Source organism: Procambarus clarkii, chromosome 62 (genome assembly GCF_040958095.1).
Source record: "Procambarus clarkii isolate CNS0578487 chromosome 62, FALCON_Pclarkii_2.0, whole genome shotgun sequence".
Lineage (NCBI taxonomy): Eukaryota > Metazoa > Arthropoda > Malacostraca > Decapoda > Cambaridae > Procambarus > Procambarus clarkii.
The window spans coordinates 16,534,103-16,546,711 of NC_091211.1; positions in this window are offsets into that span (position 1 = coordinate 16,534,103).

Consider the following 12,609-nt stretch of genomic DNA (forward strand, 5'->3'; position numbering starts at 1 on the left):
GGTAGTCAAATACCTAGGTTACAAGGTGTTGAACGAGAGAGGTTGCCTTAGGATCTCTGGAGGGTGCTCTAGAATAGTTAGCTAACTGGGGACGGGATAACGGACTAGAGAGAACTGTTTCCCCCGGCCTCGTTAGTTAACTGGGGGGTGGAATAATGGACAAGATAGAGCTATTTCCCCCACCCCCCGTTACACCAGGTTATGGTGTTACTGCCAGGGAAGAGCCGTGTGACCGAGTTACGATTTGAGGGACCGTATAAGGTGCTAAGACGATTGGGTCCAGTAAGCTATGAAGTCAGCAAGCCGGACAGACCCCGCAAGACACAGGTGTGTCATATTGACCGTCTGAAGCCTTTCTTCCCTGAAGGAGGAGCCACCGTGCAGGACGGAACAATGCCCCGAGAACTACAGCCGAAAGTGGTCTTATGCGTGCAGGTGAATCAAGAGATTCCAGCAGAGGAAGGAAAATGGTCCAGGGTAGACGGCACCCATCTCTCCAATGCGGAGAGTTTGGAGAATATCGGAGTCAAGCTTCAACACCTGGAAGGAAGAGAGACAGTGGATCTGACGGACCTGTTGAGAGAATGCATCTCTTTTTACCGACGTGCCCCGACGCCACAAGAGTGTGACGCACGACGTAGAGGTGAGGGACGCCAGGCCCATTAAACAGAGTGCTTATAGGGTAAGCCCTGAGAAGCGAGAATTGATGAAGGAGGAGGTAGAGTACCTTCTTGAGAATGACCTTGCCGAGTCTAGCAACAGCGAGTGGAGTTCCCCGTGTTTGCTGGTTAAGAAAAGCGACGGTACGTACTGCTTTTGCACGGACTACAGGAAGGTGAACTCCATCACTGTGGCAGATTCCCACCCCATGCCCAGGATGAGTGATTGCATCGATCAGGTGGGTAGTGCCAGATATGTGTCCAAGGTCGACCTGCTCAAGGGGTATTACCAAATCTTGTTAACTCCCGAGGCTAGAAAGATATCAGATTTTGACACCAGATGGACTGTATCAGTATACAGTGTTGCCCTTCGGGATGAAGAACAGCGGGAGTTGTTTTCAACGTATGATGAACGAGTTGCTGAAAGGAGCCGAAGGCTGCACTGTATACATTGACGATATAGTAGTGTACTCCGACGATTGGGAGTCACACCTAGAGCAACTCAGGGAGCTGTTCAGGAGGCTGGAAGATGCTAACCTGACCGTGAACCTAGCCAAGAGTGAATTTGGGAAGGCCCATCTAGAATACCTAGGCTTCGTAATCGGTCAAGGAGAGGTTACCCATGTGGACCACAAGGTATCAGCTATTAGAGAGTACCCAATACCCAGGACACGGTAGGAATTGCTGAGGTATCTTGGGATGATTGGATACTATCGTGGTTTCTGTAAGAACTTTTCCACGATAGCGCATCCTCTGACAGAATTACTAAGAATACACGATGGAAGTGGGGAGAGGCCTGCCAGGAATCATTCAAGAAGACTGTTACGAATCTTACAAGGATTCTAACATTACTCTTGATGCTTATATACTTTATTGTCTTGTTCTATAATTAGTATAGTATCCAATTGGATGATTATCGAATATTGTATGTTATATATTGTAGCATGTTGTAGTGTGCCTGAGTTGCATTATATTGTATGAGGCTTTTTGTGCAAGTATTTTCATGTTGGTTTCTCCGTGTGGGGGGATGACCATATTTGGATGTGGCCAGTGTGGGGAACCTGTTGTCAAGCGAGTGGTTATAGCTCAACCTTGATTAATTCTTATTATTGTTTGCCAGTAAAGTATATTGATCAATGTAACAGTATTAAATACTCTTAATTATGGTTTGAATATTGTAACATCGCTCTTTTGTAACACCACTCTAAAATGCACCACTATAATAGTTACTAAACTAATAATGTAAACACTACTTATCCTGAGTAACACTTCCCCATTGGTTGCACTTGGTAACACTGTTATGGGCTGACATATGATGGTTACACCGGGACTACAAAGTACACTGCCAACAAGGAGATGTTAACACAGGATGAAATACGCTGCCACCATCTGCCTTTGACCATTGAGACTATATCAAGCAACGAGGCAAGAAACATTGCTTGACTTGGAGAGTACTTTCTATGACTGTCATTAATTATGGAAACAGTTGTCAGCCACTATATCCAAAAGGCTAAGAGGATTCAACAATTGACACAGACGGGAAATTTAACATGAGTTTTATTGAGACCAAAATTATGTCAATCACCACTTATAAATCCTACTCTAACACTGGCAAAAATTTAAGTAATTTGGACATGGAACAAAACCTCAGAGATCACACACGTTACCTTAAGACCTCTGTCTCTCCCTGGCTGAGATGTTCTTCACAGCCCTCTCTGGACCCCGGTGTCCGGCACTCTGTCCTTACTAAGTCCCTACAGGACCTCTATATACAACCCCCACAGGGGGAGGGGGAGATCTGCTGTTGCTACCTGCCCCAAGAACGTAAAAAAGCTCGGCCACACGTGTACCAACACTCAAGAAATATTTCAATAAGCTTGTTTGACATTCACCATACACTCTTCAGGAGAGGAGTTATTAATTACATGTGTGACTGACCTCTGACCTGGCCAAAAGGGGGAGATCCAGGGATGTTTACACATAAGAATCTGGAGTCTAATTCCCTTGCCTGAAATATTACATACTTGAAACTATGCTGACTAAGACTAACCCAGGAATTTTTAATCAATATACAAGATAAACCGGAGGTCATCTGGGCTGACCTCTTGGAGAAGGCTTCCCTGGGTGTGAACTCTAAGGGGAGGGGTCCTGGGTGTTACAATATTAGTACTACATTTTGTTAGTAGAATTTCCCCAATAGTTTATGTGGATGTTTAGTTGATATTGTGGTAGGACGGCTGCCCTGGGAACCGACGCTTTGTCAGAGGCGTGGCAGCGTTGATCGAGAGGAGACATGTTTTTAAGTTAAGTCAGTGACTATTGTTATGTTACCTAAATACTCTGTTAATTCTCTGGTTAGATGATTGTGCATTTACCCCATGTAATAATTCATGTGCTGGTGATTATGGTCGTTGCTCAATAAGGATTTTTATTTATATTATTGCATGCTAAAGAATATTTCTGGCTATTACATGTACCATTTAATTGTTATGTTTGTCACTCTTAGCGAAGTTACATTGTTTTCCCAATTTATGCAGTGTTTCCTTTCACCCCCTAGACACCCGTTGGCAAGGCCGATTTAATATACTTTGATCACTGCGGGAAAAGAACCGTACTAAGTCTCAAGGGTTGTAACAAATGAGGGCCACTGCCCGGGAGACGAAAGATTAATTCCCTGTAATGTATGTACAAATTGACAGTGCTAATTATTAATAGCAATTGCCTTCCTGGTACTCTGTGATTATCTAGTGACACCTAATCAAGCCGATGTGCAAAATTCTATGTCAATCTGAGCTGCTGTGAAAACTTCTCAACGCTTCATGATTTGAGGTAAGTGTTCAGCTTGTGCCAGGGGCCAAGCATAATTTTCAGTGTTGTTACAAGTGTTAAGTTGTGATAATTGAGCCAACCATGGAGGATCAGGTTGCTGTGCTAGTAAAGCAACCAAATTTTGGTAAAATTAAAGACTTGAGGAAGTCTGGTTTGTTATTGCTGGCTGATAAATTGAACCTAGCAGTTTCCAGTAAAATGTTAAAGGCTCAAGTGTTAAGAGTTATTGTCACACACTTGGTGGAGGAGGAAAGACTTGAAGAGGAGTGTTTAGGAGAGTTAGAAGAAGAGTCAAGTGACAAGGTGGCAATCTTAAAGTTGGAGATGGAGACTAAATTAGAAATGGCTAGGCTGGAAGCAGACAAGCAGAGGTTGCAGTTGCAGAACCAGCAAAAATAACCTCAAGTTGGAGGCTCAGTTACGACTAGCAGAGCAACAAACTAAACAAACCGAGCAGCAGACTAAACAATTAGAAATTCAGCAGAGTATGGCTGAAAATAATAACAGGTTGGAACAGCAGAGAACTGCAGCAGGGCTAGGTAACATTAGTAATAATCCAGAGAGTACAAATAGTTCTTCTAAGTACAGTAAATATGTAGATTTACCTAAGTTTAATGAAGAAGATCCAGAAATATTTTTCTTGCATTTTAAGAAATTAGCAGTCAGCATGAACTGGCCTGTAGATCAATGGGTTAGCATTTTACAAGGACAAATTAAGGGTAAAGCTCAAGAGGTATTTGCATCTTTGCCTGCTGAGAATTCTTTCGATTTTAAATTTGTTCAACAAAGTATTTTATATGCATACCAGCAGATCCCAGAGGCACATGGACAAAAATTCAGAAGTTTAAATTAAAAAGAGCACATGACCAGACTATTTCTGATTTTGTAAGAGTTAAATTAAATCACTATGACAGATGGGTTAAAGCCCTTAATATTACAGTTTGAGACTTTGAGAGACCTCATAGTAACTGAGGAAGTGTTGGGATGTCTACCAGAGAAATTAGCTTTGTTTATGGCTGAAAATAAACAAACCACTGATCTTATAAAACTGATGAGCATGAATATAAGCTATAAGCTTATATTCATGAATATAAGCTTATAAGCTCATATAAGCTATATGAGCATGAATAAGCTATAAGCTAGCTGATGAGCATGAATTACTTACTAAAGTGTCGTTTAGAGCACCAATTAATCATTTTAATGCTAAACTAATCATTATGCTCCTAAAAATCATGTTTTCCAGATCGGACCAGCTACCTCACCTTCTCCCCTGAACCCTAAATCTGAGACACAACAGACAGGGTTGTCAACCTCAAGTAATGTAGTGATTAAACCTGCAGTTGGTTCAGCTGTTTCGACCACTGGCAGATATTGCACACATTGCAGGAGAAGAGGTCATGTGGTAAATTCCTGTTATGCTTTGCACCAGAGTTAAGACCAACTGGTCTCATTTATTGTAGAGGTGTGCAAAATAAATTAACTAATGAACATGTAACTGTAAACCCCAATTGGGTGAAACAGTATTCTCCATATATGTCTTCAGGTGAAGTTTTGTGTGTTAATGGGAAAAATGGAAGCCAGTGGTTCTTCTTTGTGATACTGGTGCTTCCCAAACCTTAATTTCTGCCAGTATACTCTCTAATGTTGAAAAGATAGATACTAGGAAGTCTGTAGTTCTTCAGAGTGTTGCAGGATGTAAAACTAACTCTGATAGATGTTAATTTGAGATCCACCATTACACTGTGGGTGTTAGTACACAGTTGCCCATCCCAGGTGTGGATGTTATATTGGGTAAAGATGTGGCCATAAATCATGTTGTGGGTGAGATTGATCCCAGTTTGTTTAACCAGCCAGTTGCAGACCCTGTTGTTTATTCTGCCTGTGCTGAAGTTAGTTCTATGTATGAAAAATCTGTGGTAGTAGATGGTTTTGTCCACTCTACCTGTGCTGATGTCAGTACTATTATTAATCCAGTTGTCAGTTCTGATGTTACTCAAGTATTTGTTCCAGAAACCAGTACCCCTTCAGTGAAGAAGTGGGATGTGGTTGTTCCAGATTCATGTGTGGCCAATCTAGTTGTTGAGAGTAAGCCTAGTACTATGACTCTGATTTATTCCAATCCACTAGATGATTTGGGAAAGTATGTCCATGCACCATTGTCTTGCCCGCTCACTACAAACGTTGTGCCAGGAGTTGAGAGGTACTTAAAAGCCACGACTCTGTTGTATTCTAGCCAAGTGAATAGTTTAGGACAAGATGTCGGGTTGGCAGAAGTATTCCCGCTCACTCCAAGTTTAGAATCAGTTGACAAATTAGGATCAGTTGTCGAGAGTCTGTTGTAGAGGCCCCGCCTCACCCTAGTCAAGGTGATAGTAAAGGAGAGGAGGTCAAACTACCTGTTACTTGCCCGCTCGTTTCAGAGTCATTTAATTTATGTAAGTTGAGTAGAATTTCAAGATTTCAGAGAGAAGCAAGGAGACAGTCTGTACCGTAGATCCAGTTCTGGAGAGTGTGGGAAATCAGCCAGAGGATCAGCTTCTGTTGAGTAGATGGAGACCCATTGAGCCTCCCTCTTCAGTTGTCTGTGAAGATGTGACCCAACTTGGTAGTGTTATTATTGATTGTGAACAGACAGTACTCAAAGTCGCTCCAGATGTCATGGGAGGAAATTTGGGTATATGGTGTAAAACCTTTAAGGGTGATAAAATATCTTTTGGATCTAAGTTGCAGAGTTTTGTGGCTTGTGATTCTTATTCCATGGGGAGTAAGTATTTGTCATTGTATAAATTGAGTCATGAGTGTTTGTAGGGTGTTCTTGCAATATATTGTTATTCCGCAGGAGCCATTCTCTCTTGAAGTAATGGACTGTGGGACATCTTTGTCCAGCCTTGTTGTTGAGCAGAGAGAGTTTACTCAAGTAGGTTATACATTCAGTTGTTCTGAGGAAGTGGTAAGTCATACTAGAGCAGTGTGTCTAATTTCAGATTCTACTTATTTTGATGTACGAGTAGTGAACAACATGTATGTTCCACTCAAGTGTGGTGTTGACTTTCAGTCAAATTGGTGTTGAAAGATTTAATCATACTTGGGAGCAGATGGTTGAGGCTCCAGGTGTGTGTTTCAAGTTGGGGAACAAGGTTATCATACCTAGTTGTAATAACTGTGAAGGGATACAGATTGTACTCTGGTGGTTCCCAGGTAATCTGCTGTGCATCTTCAAGATGATGAAACCCTTAAACCTCTTGTTTGTTTGTCACCAGAAGGAAATCACTTGGGAAGTGAAATCCATGGTAACGGTTGTCAAGGTTTCAGCATGTTTTTGTTAGTTTTTTGGAAGACTAGAAGGTTTATGAAAGTGTGTGTTGTGTTCAAGTCCACCATCAGAGGGGGTGAACTTGGTTTTGGACTTGTGATTGAGATATGGTGCCTAGGCATAAGCTTGTGTTCTTTTGCTGATCGCCATGACAGAGTTATGAGGAAATGGCCACTGCTTATTTGAAATAAGCGGGGGAATTCTGGGAAGGAGTAAAAAAAAACATTTACGCAGCGCTCCGTGAGAGCTGCGCGCGCAGTGGGGGGGAAAGGCGCATATTTAAGCAAACGCATGAGGAGTCTACCCCATAAACTTTAGCTCTCAACACCCAGCATCCACCATCATTACATATTCAGCTCTAAACAACCAGCACAAACCATCCGTAAAAGTTCAGCCCCGACGCTCTTGAGCCAATCACTGCGATGTTGTGAGTTTGTGATGTCCCTGTTGTTGTCACTGAAACACCCGACTGAGTCCCTGCCTTGAATGCCGCAACCAAACGACACGCAGCTGGGTTTAGCCCTGGCACTTTTTCTCCTACAAATCTTCTTCCTCTCACCCCCTTATCTTCTTCTGTCCCCACTTCAAGGCTCGCCCCACGGGCATCTTTTCCTGTATTTTCAGATTCAGTCTCTTCCCCTCAGTTACGCTCCAGCTTCGGTCCGCTTCGCTCGAAACACTTCGCTCGAAACACTGTGGACTCCTTCATCCCCATAGAAGTTTGGATTGGTCATCAGTGCACAATATGGACCCTACACCAGCAACTGCGGCCCTCGCCCTAACGGACCTGCCCATCGGGGGCCCCTCGACATCGCAGTGACACCCGACAGGGGCGTCTGGCCCGCAACAAGAACTAAGGTATGGCCTCGCCTGTGTTTTCCCCCACGAGGAGCGTGGAGCCACTTCTAGGCTAGGACTGTCCCCAGTGTAGGCGTGTGACTAGCGCCTTGTCCCTCGGGCTATGCTTCTCGTGCCCTAACTAGCTTTCCTGGGCCCCAGTGTCCCTCTCGTGGGCACTGGCCCCCCCCCCTTCCTGGCCTCGTGTCCCAGCTGACGGGCCCCAGTTGTGGGGGTCCCAGCGCTGATGTCCCAGCTGGCGGCGTCCTGCCCTGGGCCGGAGGGTTGTGGGTACAGGGTACTCCACGTGGCCCCTTCTGCCCCATGCGGGACCCTGGTCCTGGGGGCCCCTCCCTAGCCACGTGACCCAGCTGCTGGGCCACCACCATTCAGTCCAGCCGTCGGTGTCCATGAGTGGATGTCCCAGCGCCGTTGTCCCAGCTGGCGATTTATATACATACTGTACTGGCTGTGCCACTCAATTTATAACTCTGTTGTTGTCTTTAATTATAGCATTAAGCTGTTTGTGAGTACTGCAACATTGCTTTGGCTAACTGGCACTAGGCACTGTTAATAATGTGCTACGACTTATTTCTTTAGTAACATTGCTTTGGCTAACTGCCACTAGGCTCTGATAATAATGTGCTACGACTTATTTCTTTAGTTGCATCTTTGCAGTACTGGCAGATGTATGCCAGTACTGCAAAGATGACAACTAAATTAGGAACAAGATGAACAAGATGTCCCACATGTTATACGACATGTCATGTTATACGACATCATTTATATTGTGGTACATCAGTTGCTCTTTATACATTAATTAACAAATAAGGTCCCCCCATTCTGGCTTGTGTTTTTCTCCCCGATCAGAAATTGACTTACGTGTTTCTTAAGGATAAATTGAGTCAGTTCGATCAGGTAGTCTTTGCACTTATCTTGGGTTGTGTTTATTGGCTTCGAGGTCAAAGCTTTGCTAAGTCGTTGTGTTGTGTTTCTGAAGGTTCTATGGGTGAAGAAGTTTTATATGTAATTCTGAGGTTTAACGCTAAATTCTCTAATTTTAGTATCCATTGGGCGAGTGTGTGTGTTCCACAGAGGATCAAGTGTGATGAGAAGCAGATGTATTTGTCAGGGCATACCCAGAAGAAGTCCCTAATCTACTTTACATCCAGTCAGCTTCAATTAAGCAGTTCAGCTCTTTTTTTTTGTTTGAAGTAATGGAAAATGGAGTCTGTCTTGGAAAATGTCACCATATAGAAAATGGATCAATTGGAAATATGAGACAGATCTCAGAGAAATAGTAGAAACCGATGGAAAGATAAATTGCCTTATTGACCGTGTGGAAACAGTTACATTATTTACCAGTTCTATTCATGTTAATACTAATTATGTTGTTAAGAGTGTGAAATATGATCTGAAACTAAGTGATATAAATGAGATAGTACCCTGGAGATATAAATTTGCATACTCCAGTGAAACATAGGTAGTGTTCTTTGTTCATAAGAGGTATGTAAACTTTTGATTTTCTTTTACTGTGTGAAATTTCATTGCTTTGTATTTTGATTTTAGTTGAAGTATTTTTATGTTGCATTTTCATGTTATATTTCATGCAGTGAAAAAAAAAATGAAATCAACCTTCAGTTAATTTCATTTTTTTCTTAGGGGACGGGAGGGATGTTACGAGTCTTACAAGAGTAACATTACTCTTGATGCTTATATACTTTATTGTCTTGTTCTATAATTAGTATGGTATCCAGTTGTATGATTATAGACTATTGTATGTTACATTGTGTAGCATGCTGTAGTGTGCCTGAGTTGCATTATATTGTATGAGGCTTTTTGCAAGTTAATTCATGTTGGTTTCTCCGTGTGTGGGGGGATGACCATATCTGGATGTGGCCAGTGTGGGGAACCTGTTGTCAAGCGAGTGGTTATAGCTCAACCTTGATTAATTCTTATTATTGTTTGCCAGTAAATTATATTGAGCAATGTAACAGTATTATATACTCTTAAGATTAATAATGATTTGAATATTAGTACTACATTTGGTTAGTAGAGTTTTCACAATAGTTATGTGGATGTTTAGTTGATGTTTGTGGTAGGACGCCTGCTCTGGGAACAGACGCTTTGTCAGAGGCGTGGCAGAGTTGATAGGGAGGAGACATGTATTAAAGTTAAGTCAGTGGTTATTGTTATGTTAGCTAAATACTCGGTTAATTCTCTAGGTAGATGATTGTGTAATTATCCCATTTATTAATTCATGTGCTGGTGATTTTGGTCATTGCTCAATTAGGATTTTTATTTATATTATTGCATGCTAAAGAATATTTCTGGCTGATATATTTTTACCATTAAATTGTTATGTTTTGTCACTCTTAGCTTAGTACATTGTTTTCCCCGTTTATCCAGTGTTTTAATTATACCCTAGACACCTGTTGGCATGGCCGATTTTTCATATACTTGGATCACTGCGGGAAAAGAACCGTACTAAGTCTCAAGGGTTGTACACACGTGACAACGAGGCTATTGTTGGAGCCGCATCCCCTAAACGAGTGACGTTGAACCCCTCTCCTAGAGCCAGAAGCACTCAGAGTGATCTGGTAAGAAGTATAGCACTCTACAGAGTTTTGGATTGGTTGTCCATAAAGAAGGACCAACACCAACCACACCATTATAATAAGGGGTAGTAAACAATCCCCTGGGAAGACCATTAAACGGCTGGAGGTGAATGGTGTAAGATTTGAAGTCGTACAGTGGTGAGTATAGTTTTCTCTAAATGAGGTATGAAAATAGTTTAATATTTTACACTTCAGAGTAATCATACTGACATTCGTCAGTGTGATTACGTGACTGCATCAATGAGAAAATCCGTAGGAGCCATGATGAGGGCTCGAACCTATGCGGTGGGTGTTCACACGCTCTAGCGACTAGACCATGACATGGTCATGTCGTGGTCTAGTCGCTAGAGCGTGTGCGTGGGAACATCACCCTATAGGTTTGAACCCTCGTCATGGCTCCTACAGATTTTCTCTTCATAAATATCACCTTCATGCATATTATGAAAATTAAATGGTCACAGTTTTCTCTGAAAGCGGAGAAATTTCTGATAGAGGAGAAAAAACATTGGCGCAGCGCCTTCCGCAAACACTGCGCGCAGTATGGGTGACGTATTTAAGGGACTGGAAGAAGAGTCCCGTCTATTCATCATCACTCCATCAGCATCGTTGCAAGAGTACGCATCTCGTTTCGCTCGCAGTGTGACCTAGGCGGCCCTCTGCTTGAGCGCTACGCACGCCCACTATATCAATGTTTTGATACCTCTTAGAGTGCGTGAGTGGATGGATCGACCTTCAGCTCGCCAGCCATAAAGCAAGGCAGCATCGTCTCGCTGTCCTACAGCAGCTGTTATTCTCCAGCCTCGACGAGCACTTCGGTGCAGCCAAAACCAGTTCCAGCCAGCAGTTATTGGAGCAGAACCAGGCGCTTCTCAGCCAGCATCTCGTCCTAAGCAGTGACATCTTCCTCGTGGCATCTTCTGTGTGTTGTCCAATGTGCTTGTGTCCAGGTCGGACTGCATTTAGGTGAACAGTCCCACTTCGAGTCAGAACAGGCCCAGGTGAGAAGACGGAAGTTCACCTTTTGCAGCTGCGTCATGGCATAGGTGCATTCTTTTTCTCCTCTCCTAAAAATTCTTCCGTTTCTGACACTGCCGAGCCAGTTGTGGAATCTGGTGATCGTGCGAGCCCACCATAACTAGGGGTTGCAACCTTCCGGAACACGGTGTTTGTTCGTGGTGAGACCCTTAGGTCAGGTCCTAGACCTGGCCTACACACTAACCCCCACTGAGCTTTATGGAATCGCAGTGATTGGCACAAAACACGGGGCTGTCAGTAGATAGTGAGTCACAATGGCTCACTGTCTACGGATGAACTACACTGGCACTACACCCATAGACAATTGACTGCATCACTACCTTTTTCATCAATGCCACTGGCACACCTGCCACCAATCATATCAAACACACCAACAGCATCAAATTTCTCATTGCCTCAGAAGACGACCTTTTTTGCGTGTTTCAGGGAACCTGCTTTCAGTAAACTCGCACAAGCTTCACTGACTCCTGTCCTCACTATTGAACAAAAAACAAAATGCTCTGTCCTTGTAAGAAATGTCGACAGCTCTGACCTATCAGCACCAAATACTATCAATCTCTCTCAAGGCATTTCATACAGGAATGCTATTACTGTAATGGAGATATACCCAGTGCCCAATACAAAACACCAAGATCCAATGTTCCTTCCCTGCAGAAGCTCAAAAACTCTTGCATCAAGGTATAAAAATCCTCAACACCAGCACTCCTCCCTATCTCATTAGTCCAGTTGACTATCTTCCTTTGCTGCAATGTTTCAAATGTTACAAGTACAGCCACGAAACTCGAAAATGTAAAAGCCCACAAATTTGCTCCAAATGCTCTGCAGAAGGCCATTTTTATGCTCAGTGCTCGGCCACTACCTTAAAATGCATTAATTACCAAGGTTATCATTCAGCAGTTGACAAATCTTGCATCTATATGACAAATCTGAATCTATAACAACAACAACAACTTTCTCATCACAATCGACTTGAGAATGGCCCAGGACAGCCCGAAACGTCGTCGTCCCTTCATCTTCTAGTGTGTGGTCTGGTCAACATACTTTAGCCACGTTATTGTGACTCATCGCCTGCAACAACCTCATAACGCGCTGTACGATCTAGTTCTCAGGATGGATAAGGAGGAAGTATACGATATGAGCGTTGATGAGTTTTGTGCATTTTTGTGCAATTCCACTTCGAGTACACCAAGGTACCCCACAAAGGAAGGTACACAAAATTCCAGTGAAGTTTCAATAAACCATAGTGTTGAAGGCGAAAATATTAACAGATACGATATGAGCGTTGATGAGTTTTGTGCATTTTTGCGCAATTCCGCTT